The 12,295-nt window shown below is 42.4% G+C and overlaps 1 protein-coding gene across 3 annotated transcripts in view; it reads right to left on the reverse strand.

Annotated features, from left to right (window-relative positions):
• Positions 1-4,729, reverse strand: part of CSNK1G1 (casein kinase 1 gamma 1) — a 224,844-nt gene extending 220,115 nt beyond the window's left edge. For 2 of the 3 annotated variants that reach the window (XR_008380748.1, XM_053595048.1), the window contains exon 1: positions 4,550-4,684. The gene's annotated coding sequence lies outside the window, so the exon portion shown is untranslated. Of the gene's footprint in view, positions 1-4,549 lie in introns of all 3 variants that reach the window. The other variant, XM_053595049.1, reaches the window with a different exon arrangement.
• Between the last annotated feature and the right edge of the window lie 7,566 nt (positions 4,730-12,295).

The raw sequence follows: 12,295 nt of genomic DNA on the forward strand, positions 1-12,295 counted from the left end.
TTTTTTCTTTACATAATGATTGCATATCCTCATTAGAGACTAAATCATATCGCGTAAAAGAAATATGCTTTAAAATAAATAACAAGCGGGCGGCACCTGTGGCTCAGTGGGTAGGGCGCCGGCCCCATATACTAAGGAGGGGGTTTCAAACCCAGCTCCGGCCAAATTGCAACAACAAAAAATAGCCGGGCGTTTTGGCGGGCACCTGTAGTCCCAGCTGCTCAGGAGGCTGAGGCAAGAGAATCGCCTAAGCCCAGGAGTTGGAGGTTGCTGTGAGCTGTGTGACACCATAGCACTCTACCAAGAGTAATAAAAAGTGAGACTCTGTTTCTACAAAAAAAAATAATAATAATAATAAATAAAATAAAATAAACAACAAGCTCTGGCAGAATACTCATTTGGTTTGAGTAAAAAAGTAGTAAGGCGCTGGCCCCATATACCAAGGGTGATGGGTTCAAGCATGGCCCGGGCCAAACTGCAACAAAAAATAGGCGGGCGTTGTGGCGGGCGCCTGTAGTCCCAGCTACTGGGGAGGCTGAGGCAAGAGAATCACCTAAGCCCAAGATCTAGAGGTTGCTGTGAGCTGTGTGATATCACGTCACTCTACCAAGGGTAATAAAGTGAGACTCTGTCTCTACAAAACAAAAGCAGCACTGCCTAACATTTTTTAACAATAACTTTGCATTACTGATTTTACAACACCAATAAAATTAACTTTACTTTGGCTCAGCACCTGTAGTACAGTGGTTATGGCATCAGCCACATACTCCGAGGGTGGCCAGTTCGAACCTGGCTCGGGCCAGCTAACTAACAATGACAACTGCAACAAAAAATGGCCAGGCGTTGTGGTGAGTGCCGGTAGGCCCAGATACTCGGGAGGCTGAGGCAAGAAAATCGCTTGAGCCCAGGAGTTTGAGGTTGCTGTGAGCTGTGACACCATGGCCCTCTACCGAGGGCAACATAGTAAAACTCTGTCTCAGAAAAAAAAAAAAAAAAAAAAACTTTACTTTGTTCATTATATGATTCTAGTACATATATATACACCTTCTCAATCTTCCCTAAAACTTTGAGGTCAGCCAAGTGATAAGATATTAAAGGAAGGTTTAGTCATTTTTAGATTTCCTGATAAGCAAATTCCCTGACAACTGCAAAGATCCTTGGAATGGTCATAACTTTGTGAGTGGAGAGGTCATCAATAAAAGTATCATTAGTAACAATCTCTATTTGTTGCATATACTGTAATTTAAATAGAACTTTTTAATCTAGCAACTAGTACCCTAGCTCTTATATCAAAATTGAAGTTTTATGAGAAGATGGAGGGAAACAGGAGCCTCTTGACAGCTTTAACAAAGTAAGATAATATGATAAAGATAAGGAAAAATAATAATAAAAGTAAACGTAGCAAAAAGCTTAGATATTTAAAGATTTTACACTCTCAGAATAGCCATTTAGGAAGCTGGATAATCTTACCAAAAAGCTATAATTGTAACAAACATGATTTCAGTTCTGTGTAAAAGAGGCATGGGAAAAAAATTTGAAAATTTCTCTTAAATTTATGCAAAACCTATTACCTCCCTAAAAAGTCATACCAAATCACAAAACTTTGTATTTATACCAAAAAAAAAATCATTAAAGTTAATTTGATTTTTGTCCTTTGAGTAATTCTAGCACTTTAGGAAGCCAAGGTAGATGGATAGCCTGAGCTCAACAGTTTGAGACCAACCTAACCAAGACCGATACCCCATCTCTACTAAAAACAGAAAAAACTTGGCAGCGCTGTGGCTCAACTGGCTAAGGCATCAGTCACATATACCTGAGCTACTTGGGAGGTGGAGGCAGGAGAATAGCTTAAGCCCAGGAGTTGGAGGTTGCTGTGATCTGTGATGGCACAGCACTCTACCCAGGGCGACAGCCTGAAGCTCTGTTTCAAAAAAAAGAAAGAAAAAACTAGCCACGCATTGTGGCTGGCACCTGAAATCCCAGCTACTGGGGAGACTAAGGTTAAGAGGATCGCTTGAGCCCAAGGGTTGCTGTGTAGCTATGACACCATGGTACTCAACCCAGGGTGACAGAGTGACACTCTGTCTCAAAGGAAACTATGTTAGCTAAAAATCTGATATATAATAGGTCACATATAACTGAATTACTTTAAATCCAGAAAAACAAATTAATATAAAGACTTCATGTTTCTTGTGTATTTATTTTACAGATTATATCTGTAAGAATTCTGTAAGTTGGGCGGCGCCTGTGGCTCATTGAGTAGGGCGCCGGCCCCATATGCCGAGGGTGGCGGGTTCAAACCCACCCGGGCCAAACTGCAACCAAAAAATAGCCGGGCATTGTGGCGGGCGCCTGTAGTCCCAGCTGCTCCGGAGGCTGAGGCAAGAGAATCGCATAAGCCCAAGAGTTAAGAGGTTGCTGTGAGCTGTGTGATGCCATGGCACTCTACCGAGGGCGGTACAGTGAGACTCTGTCTCTACAAAAAAAAAAAAAAAAAAAGAAAGAATTCTGTAAGTTTACTCTAATAAAGATGAGCAGTGCTCTCTAATTGAGACGAGTGATTTCGTTTTGTTTTGTTTAGAGATGGGGTCCAGTTCTTTCATCCAGGCTGCAGTGCAATAGCCTGATCACACCTCAGTGTAACTTTAAATTCCTGGGCTCAAGCCATCCTCCTGCCTCAGCCTCCCAAAGTGCTGAAACAACTGGCATGAGTCACCAAGCCCAGTTTGATGTTGATTTTATCTTAAAATTACAATTACTTTCTATTTTACATTCCATTTTAATTCTTTTTAAAGACATACGTAATGTTAATTAAAATTTGCATACATTACTTTTCAAATATGTTTCACATCAATCCATACTGAATACACCAGTATGGTGTATCTGAAAAAAACTTATAAAACACATTTTGGTCATTTCATATTTATAAATTTTAATAAACTACTAGTAATTAAATTTCATACTACTTACGATCAATTTCTACAAGCCACTGAAAGTCCTATTGTATACATATGTTTTGTAATATTACTATCCTATCTCTTCCTATCTCAAATCTCATTTCCCAAAACTAGGCTACCTGGGCTTTGTACAATTAATAACAATTCACCTTGCAATTCCAAGGTGTTTCCATTTAAAATTGGCTGTTATTTAGGGCGGTGCCTGCGGCTCAAAGGAGTAGGGCGCTGGCCCCATATGCCGGAGGTGACGGGTTCATACCCAGTCCCGGCCAAAAACTGCAAAAAAAAAAAGCTGTCATTTAAGCACATCACCCCCCTTTTAATACAGATAAAAAATTTAATTCATTTTACTTAGGAAAAAACTGAAGCTTGGGTGGGTTCCATGACTCACCCAAGGTCAACAACTAGCTTTGACACAGTCTGGATTCAATTTATGCCCCACAAGCCAATACTTCAACTTTACCACAATTATCTCCTTAAAAGATTAAGAGACAGGCTCAACAGCTGAGAGTCTCTTCTCTCTGAACGTTCATAAATCTATTCGGAGAAACCCATCACTACACCATACCTACAATTCAGTCAGTGACTAAAACATAAAAGAGGATCTTTCTACTTCATTTAAACTAGGGCAGGTTTACTAGGAGGTAAGAAAGAGATCGGAAGACTTGCCTCAACATGTCTTGCCTAGACCTCTTTATCTATACGGTTTCCACAGTCTATTTTTTTTTTATTTTTAACAAACATGCACATCTACTCTACAAGGCTACACCTGATTAGCCTATAGTTAGGTGCTTTTCATAACTGCACTTTCCTAAGATAATTTACACCAGATTTAGCATCAGGATAAGCTACTTGGTTGAATACGCCATTAAAGCACTTTTCTAAACATCTAAGTACCATTTATTTTTCTTTTTCTAAGTACCACTTAGAACAAATCCAGTTCCATCGTCCTTATCTTACGCAGTGACGACTGCCCAATTGGGGGACACCGGTCTTAAAAGACGTGGGGGCGAAGTAGCAGTAAAGGAAGAAGCGGGGGAAGCGCACGAAGTTGGGTACACGGAGGTCTTATTACCCACTCTTCTGCCCTAGCTCTGCTAAGGGCGGCTCCCCGCGGCGCCCAGCCAACTCAGAGTCCCCACAACCCACGAAGCCCGCCGCTGTCCCAATGCAGTGAGTAGGGAAAATGAGCAATGGAAGCATGGAACTGCCCCAGCCGCCCTGCAGAGTCCATGCCCTCCTTTTGGCCCCAGAGGATATTCCCTCTTTCAGAACGAGCCCTCCAGGTGGCAAACTCCCGATGCACACTAGCCGAAGTCTTTAGCCTCCTCCATCTGCCTCTACTCCGCCACCCGAAACTCTCCTCCCGCAGTGTCCCCCACCCAGCCCCTCCATTCCGCCCCCACAATCCCCGACAGACACACTCGCGTGCCTGTGCCCCACCTGGGATCCTAGCGTCGTCTGCCCGGACCCAGGAAAGACTACCCCCCCTTTTCTCCTCAGACACACGCGCGCGCGCGCACACACACACACAAACACACACACACCCTCTCACTCCAGCCTCCCGGACCGGTAGAAGCCGGAGCAAGTACCTGGTCCGGCCGTGTTCCGGGGCTCAAATGGGGCAAGCATGGTCCCCACCCAGAGGCGCTGAGGGCTTCTCTACCCACTCACAGCAGTGGCTTCTCTCTTTCCCGAGAGCGGGAGGGAGAACAGGAGGGGAGGAGGAAGGCGAGAAACCTAGAGGCTGCAGGAGCCGAACCGGAACCACTAACATTGGCCCCGCCCTCCGCCTGAAGCCGCTGGGTTCTCTGGCCTCTTGATAGGACAAACCTAGAGCAGACAGCGAGAGATTGACACCACCACTTCCGGGCTGTCCCCGCTGCTGCCCCTCCTTAGCAACCGCGTGGGGTTGCTAAGCGGAAGTGGCTTCAGAGACGCCCACTCCCACTTCTGGGAGTACCAAGTAGCTTAGGAGCGTTGCCCTCTCTCTTTGGTGGGACGCTTATCTTCTACTCACGGTCTTAGACCAGGAACCGGCTTCGCTGACTGAATCACGAAGCCCTTCCCGCTTTTACATTCAGCTGTACTCCTTCACCAGCCCATCACCACTGTATACACCTGCTCCCTCCGGCCCCTTCAGTGCCTGGCAGACCCCTGGCTTTTCCTAAGGCATATCTCTCCGTTCCCTCCCAGGAGTTATTTTCTAGCAGTTTAACAAGCATCTCCCTCTTGCGGATTTTCGACTGTGTTTCAGCCAGATGTTTTTCAACGTCAGAAAACTTTTTCATGCACTTCGTTCTCCTGTGAAAACCAGTTTTAGTAAGGAAGTTTTGTCTTCACCTAACTTTTGTAAGGATTGCATGCTTGCAGGTGGCCTAGAATTAATGTGATTAAATGGAAACAACACAAAAGATACGATGAAGTCGACTGGAATTATTTTAAGTCAGAAAGCAAAGAAGGCGGCGCTGGGAACAAGGAAGACGTCTCATCCTTCCCTCAAATTTTCATAACTACACTGTGGACAAGAAAAGTGTCAACAAGAGACCATATTTATTTATTCTTATGCCGGGTGACTTGGAGTTTGAAAATACTGGGGAAAACAAGACTCTGTTTAGAAAAATAATCCACATCATTTCACAGAAATGTAGTTGAGCATTCAGAGAAAAACGAGTAGAAATCTTCACTTGGCTTTCTGATCTTGAATGGGTTTGCTTAAAAGAAATCAAGCTTGAGTAGCTCTTGAGTGTTTTCTATTATACAACAGTGAATATGCATGCAACCACAGGCTCTAGTTTTATTGGTTATGATAATCTCTTAGTCACCAATATTTGACAGCTGTCCACCTGCACTGGGGCAGAGAGAAAAGGATCTTTGGAGACTTGAAAACACCAGGTCCTCTCTGCGTCCGTAGCTCAGTGAGTAGGGTGCCCACCACATACAACAAGGCTGGCAGGTTCAAGTCCAGCCCGGATCAGATAAAGAACCATGACAATGGCAACCAAAAAATAGACAGGCATTGTGGCAGGCGCCTGTAGTCCCAGCTACTTGGGAGGCTGAGGCAAGCGAATTTCTTAAGCCCAAGAGTTTGAGGTTACTGTGGGCTGTGACGCCAAGGCACTCTACTGAAGGCTCTGTCTCAAAAAAAAAAAAAAAAAAATAGAAAAAGAAAGAAAGAAAGAAACACCAGGTCTATCTGTTTCCTGTGTGCATGACACAGCATTAAATGGATTCACTGTAGGTGCTCACTTCAGCAAAACCTTTAGGAAATCACTTCAGGCTCAACTATGGCAATAGTAGATTGTTTAAACTATTTTCACCCCGGCCATGGACATGAGAGTATGAAAGTACATACACACACAATTCAAATGGACTCTGATACATACGTTAATTAATAGTTCTTTAAAAAATCTGGGCAAAAGTGCCAAGTGATAAGCCTCTCAATATAAAAAATAGAGCTCAGTACAAGTATTTCAATTGCCGACAGGTTTAAATATCATACAACTTTAAATTAGAAAAGTAAATGAAGGGCAGCGCCTGTGGCTCAAAGGAGTGGGGCGCTGGCCCCATATGCTGGAGGTGGTGGGTTCAGACCCAGCCCCGGCCAAGAACTGCAAAAAAAAAAAAAAGAAAAGTAAATGAAATTATGAGCCAAATGAGGAACAACTTATTTAAAACCATGATAGACTTGGATAGTTCTAAGAAAATTAAGACATGATTATGGTAAGTAAATGTGTTCTGTAGAAATGTTTTATTGAGAAAATTAAGAGTTACAGACAGGGTATAATGGCTCACACCTGTAATCCTAGCACTCTGGGAGGCCCAGGTAGGAGGATGGCTTGAAGCCATGAGTTCGAGACCAGTCTGGGCCAAAACAAGAACCCTTTCTCTACCAAAAATTAAAAAAATTAGCCATTCTTTGTGGCCCGTGTCAGCTATTATACTTGGGAAGCTGAGGCAAGCGGATTGCTTGAACCCAAGAGTTTGAGGTTGCAGTGAGCTATGATGTCATCACTCATACTACAAAAAAAAAAGTTACAATTAAACATGATAGTTTGGTCCCTCAGGGTGGCTCATGCCTGTAATTCTAGCTCTTGGGAGGCTGAGGCCAGAGGATGACTTGAGCTCAAGAGTTAGAGATTACAGTGAGCTAGGATGCCACAGCACTCTACCCAGGGCAAGAGTGAGACTCTCAAAATAAAATAATAAAAAACTTCAAAAATAGGGCGGCGCCTGTGGCTCAGCGGGTAGGGCGCCGGTCCCATATGTCAGAGGTGGCGGGTTCAAACCCAGCCCTGGCCAAATTAAAAAAAAAAAAAAAAAAACTTCAAAAATAAACATGATAATTAAAGCCAATACAGAAGCACCAAATTTCTATGCATTCATTCTATAGACACTGCCCAAAGAAAAATGATTTACGAGCAGCATTTGGTTGCATCCTACCCTCGTACTTTTTGTTTTTTACTTCAGTCACTTTCGTGTAGGTGTACGAATGTCTTGACTTTTTATTTTTTTGAGACAGTCGCCCTCAGTAGAGTACTGTGAACTCACAGCTCACAGCAACCTCAAACTCTTGGGCTTAAGCAATTCTCTTGCCTCAGCCTCCCAAGTAGCTGGGACTACAGGTGCCTGCCACAATGCCCAGCTATTTTTTTGTTGTTGCCATTGTTGTTTGGCAGACCCGGGCCAGGTTCGAACCCGCCAGCCTTTGTGTATTTGGCTGGCGCTGTAACTACTGTAGCACAGTAACTACAGTAGTTACAGCGCCTGAATGTCTTGACTCTTAAATGTTCACATGTCCTCTATAATTCTACTTTATTCATTGCTTGGAGACCTCTAAAGATAAATAGTACAATCCCCACCTAAAACAAGCTATGAGAGTGTGACTACACTTTAAGGATTTTGTGAGCAAAACTAGAGAAATCCATATCCTTAATATGAACTGTAAGACAGTGCTTTCAGATCTGGGATAGATCTCAACTAGCTTTTGGAAGTCAGTACAACACCTTCATCTTCCTGTTGAAGATGACACCTCCAGTCTTTTCTCTCTGGCTCTTGAAAGCTTTACAATTTATTAAAAATTGCCTCTTATAATATTTTCTAAAAGACTTAGCATTTGGGGGGAAACACAATACTCTTACTCAATAATTAATATTTAAATATAAGAGTTCTATTGAAATCTCCAAATATGAAAGATACCAAAATTAGAGTCTAATAGTCAATGAATAAATTCTTAGGGTCAGTAAGAAGAAACATCAAAATTTATGATTTATATGCCTAAGCAATATACAATCTAAAAGACAGCCTCTTGCACAAGGAATTCAGAGAAATGCAGGATACATGTGACATAAACAATAGAATGTTGAGCCGGGCAAGGTGGCTCATGCCTGTAATCATACTACTCTGGGAGGATGAGGTGGGTGGACTGCTTGAGCTCATGAGTTTAAGACCAACCTGAGCAAGAGCGAGACCCTGTCTCTAAAAATAGTCCGGCGTTGTATCAGGCGCCTGTAGTCCCAGCTACTCAGGAGGGAAGAGGATTGCTTGAACCCAAGAGTTTGAGGTTGCTCACTCTACCAATGGGCAACAAAGTGAGACTGTCTAAAAATAAAATTAAAATAGAATGTTGGGAGGTGCCTATGGATCAAAGGAGTGGGGCGCCAGCCCCATATACCAGAGGTGGTAGGTTCAAACCCGGCCCTGGCCAAAAACTGCAATAAATAAATAAATAAAAGTAAAATGCTTTCTTTAAAAAAATAATAAATAAATAAAAATAGAATGTTAAGCCTTACGAAGAGAACACTAAAGATAAAACAAGTTTCTTTAAATAATTGAAGGTTGTCATGTGCAAGGAATAACTTGTTCTATTTATGTTATTTCAAGGATAGAACCAAGAATAGGAGGAGGGGAATTTAAAACATACAGAAACAAAATTTTTAACTCATAACATTTTTCATGATTAGAGTTGCCAACCAATGAAACATTCCACCTAATAAAGAGTCATAATTGACCTGGGTTGAATAAGATGACTTCTAACATTCCTTCCAGTTTTTAATTCAGTGAAGATTGCTCTCTCTCCCACTTACATATGCTAGTCTCAAAACAAAAAAAAAATTATAAGAAAATAAAATTATAGCAATGTTGTTTGTACCAAGGCCAAGTTGAACCTTCAGTTATTCTGAACGCAAGTTAGCCTGAAGGATTCTAAGTACAGGAGGATTTGTAAGCAGTATGTATGAGAAAGGTTCAGTTTAGGCTTTAATTATTTTTTTAAATATGGAACAGAATGAGGAAAAAGAATAAGTTTTTGTCATCTTGTAAATAACCCTTCGAACACTATAATTTTCTCTATTAGATTTGTTCTTCCTTTGTGAAACTATGCAAACACAAAATACAATGATCCTCACAATTTTCTAGCACTCAAAAATTCCAGAGAGGTAGTTGTAATCACTATTTAGTGAGGAATAACACGATTATTAATGTGAATAATTTATTTTAAGAACAAAACTAGGGGTGGCACCTGTGGCTCAGTGAGCAGGGCGCCGGCTCCATATACCGAGGGTGGTGGGTCCAAACCCAGCCCCAGCCAAACTGCAACAACAACAAAAAAAAATAGCCGGGCGTTGTGGCAGCTATTGTCAGTATATTGTCAGCTATAGTCAGTACCAGCTACTGGGGAGGCTGAGGCAAGAGAATCACCTAAACCCAGGAGTTGGAGGTTGCTGTGAGCTGTGATGTCATTGCACTCTACCAAGGGTGATAAAGTGAGACTCTGTCTCTAAAAAAAGATAAATAAATAAATAAAAAAGAAGAAAACTACACAAACTTTGTGAAGAGGGGTACAAAATTAAAAACTTTGGCCTTGGCTCCACGCCTGTGGCTCAATTGGCAAAGGTGCCAGCCACATACACCAGAGCTAGAGGGTTCAAATCCAGCCCCAGCCTGCCAAACAACAATAACAACTACAATCAAAAAATAGCTGGGTGTTGTGGTAGCGCCGGTAGCCCCAGCTACTTGGGAGGTTGAGGCAAGAGAATAGCTTAAGCCCAGGAGCTGGAGGTTCCTGTGAGCTGTGACACTACAGCACTCTAACCAGGGTAACAGCTTGAGGCCCTGTCTCAAAACAAACAAACAAACAAAAAAAAAAACTTTGGGCTGGGCACCCGTAGCACTGTGGTTATGGCACCAGCTACATACACGAAGGCTGGCGGGTTCAAACCTGGCCGGGCCAGCTGAACAACAATGACAACTACAACCAAAAAATAGCTAAGCGTTGTGGCGGGTGCCTGTAGTCCCAGCTACTTGGGAGGCTGAGGCAAGAGAATCGCTTAAGCCCAAGAGCTGGAGGTTGCTGTGAGTTGTGATGCCACGGCACTCTCCCCAGGGCAATAGCTTGAGGCTCTGTCTCAAAAAAAAAGAAAAAATCTGCAAAAAATGTTCAATTATTGTTTAATGGATAAATTTTACTTTTAAATTCAGTTTCAGTGGAAACAAAGAGGTCTGTACTTCCATTATGCTTTTTTTAAAGCTTTGAAAAGGAAACAGATTACATACACATAGAACCTTTGCCTAATAAAAGTGAGACATCATCAAATACTGTATGCTTGCAAAGACTATAGGTCCTTTAAGATTAAAATATTTTCCAGACAATTACATATTAAGCTTAGACCTAATTGGGCACACCACCAGAAAGTTTCTCTATCAGTGAAAAACAACAAATTAGGTTGTTGTTTTTCTCATTAAAACTTGATTTTAATAAACTTAGTTTAAACTACTCCTTAAAAAGAAGCCTAACTGGCTCGGCGCCTATAACACAGGCCACATGCACAGAGGCTGGTGGGTTCGAACCCGGCCCGGGCCAGTTAAACAACTGCAACAAAAAAATAGCCAGATACTTTGGCAGGTGCCTGTAGTCTCAGCTACTTGGGAGGCTAAGGCAAGAGAATTGCTTAAGCCCAAGAGTTTGAGGTTGCTGTGAGCTGTGATGTCACAGCAATCTACCGAGAACAACATAGTGAGACCCTGTCTCAAAAAATAAAATTGTGGGCGGTGCCTGTGGCTTAGTGGGTAGGACACTGGCCCGGGTGGTGGACTTGAGGCCAGCTCCGGCCAAACTGCAAGAAAAAAATAGCTGGGTATTGTGGCAGGCACCTCTGGGCACCCGTAGTCCCAGCTACTCAGGAGGCTGAGGCAAGAGAATGGCCTAAATCCAAGAGTTGGAGGTTGCTGTGAGCTGGGATGGTACAGCACTCTAAAAAAAATTTTTTTTTATTGCTCCCAATCGGCAACATTCTGTTAAAAACAAAGCCAGGTTGGGGTGGCGCCTGTGGCTCAGTTGGTAAGGCACAGGCCCCATATACCGAGGGTGGCGGGTTCAAACCCGGCCCCGGCTGAACTGCAACCAAAAAATAGCTGGGCATTGTGGCGGGCGCCTGTAGTCCCAGCTACTCGGGAGGCTGAGGCAAGAGAATCGCTTAAGCCCAGGAGTTGGAGGTTGCTGTGAGCTGCGTGATGCCATGGCACTCTACCGAGGGCCATAAAGTGAGACTCTGTCTCTACGAAAAAAAAAAAAAAAAAAACAAAGCCAGGCCAAGCATGGTGGCTCATGCCTATAATCCTAGTACTCTGGGAGGCTAAGACAGGAGGTCACAAGTTTGAGACCAGCCTGAGACAGAGACCCTGTCTCTACTGAAAATAGAAATTAGTTAGACAGGGTGGTACACAACCTATCGTCCTGGCTATTCAAACGGTTGAGGCAGGAGGACAACTTGAGCCCAGGAGATCAGATACTAGACGATAGCCAGGGCAACAGAATGAACTCTGTCTAAATAAAAAAGTAAAGTAATATAAAATACAGTCATCAGTACTCAAAAAGTTCCAAAAGTTGATGAATCAGGTCAATGCACTAATGTGGGTTTGGAAGGAATAAGGTAGAATTATCCGGTAGAACACAATCTTAGGAAGCATACAGATAGTATATTGTAAAAATAAGTATTCATTTATTACAAACAAATTGCAGAAAAACATGCTGGTTAAAACATGGCTAATTTTTGACAATTGAGCTTTCAGCAAAAAAGTGTCAGTAAGAAGCAAGAAGATTAGTTACCAAGTAATAATTATACCCACTTCATTAATCAGACTGCTGGTTATCTTGGAAGATGTAATGGTAGCTTTGAGGACTTTAGATATAGCTCTAGGTTGATGGCATGATTTGCCTTTCATGTTTTATTGATTTCCAATTTTAAAAGTATAAGCACAGAGGACAAGATTTTTATGATTTTGAAAAACATGCACATTCTAGGAAAATTCTTTTTTAATAGTCTGTGGAATCTTCCTTT

This window comes from Nycticebus coucang, chromosome 6 (assembly GCF_027406575.1).
Source record: "Nycticebus coucang isolate mNycCou1 chromosome 6, mNycCou1.pri, whole genome shotgun sequence".
Lineage (NCBI taxonomy): Eukaryota > Metazoa > Chordata > Mammalia > Primates > Lorisidae > Nycticebus > Nycticebus coucang.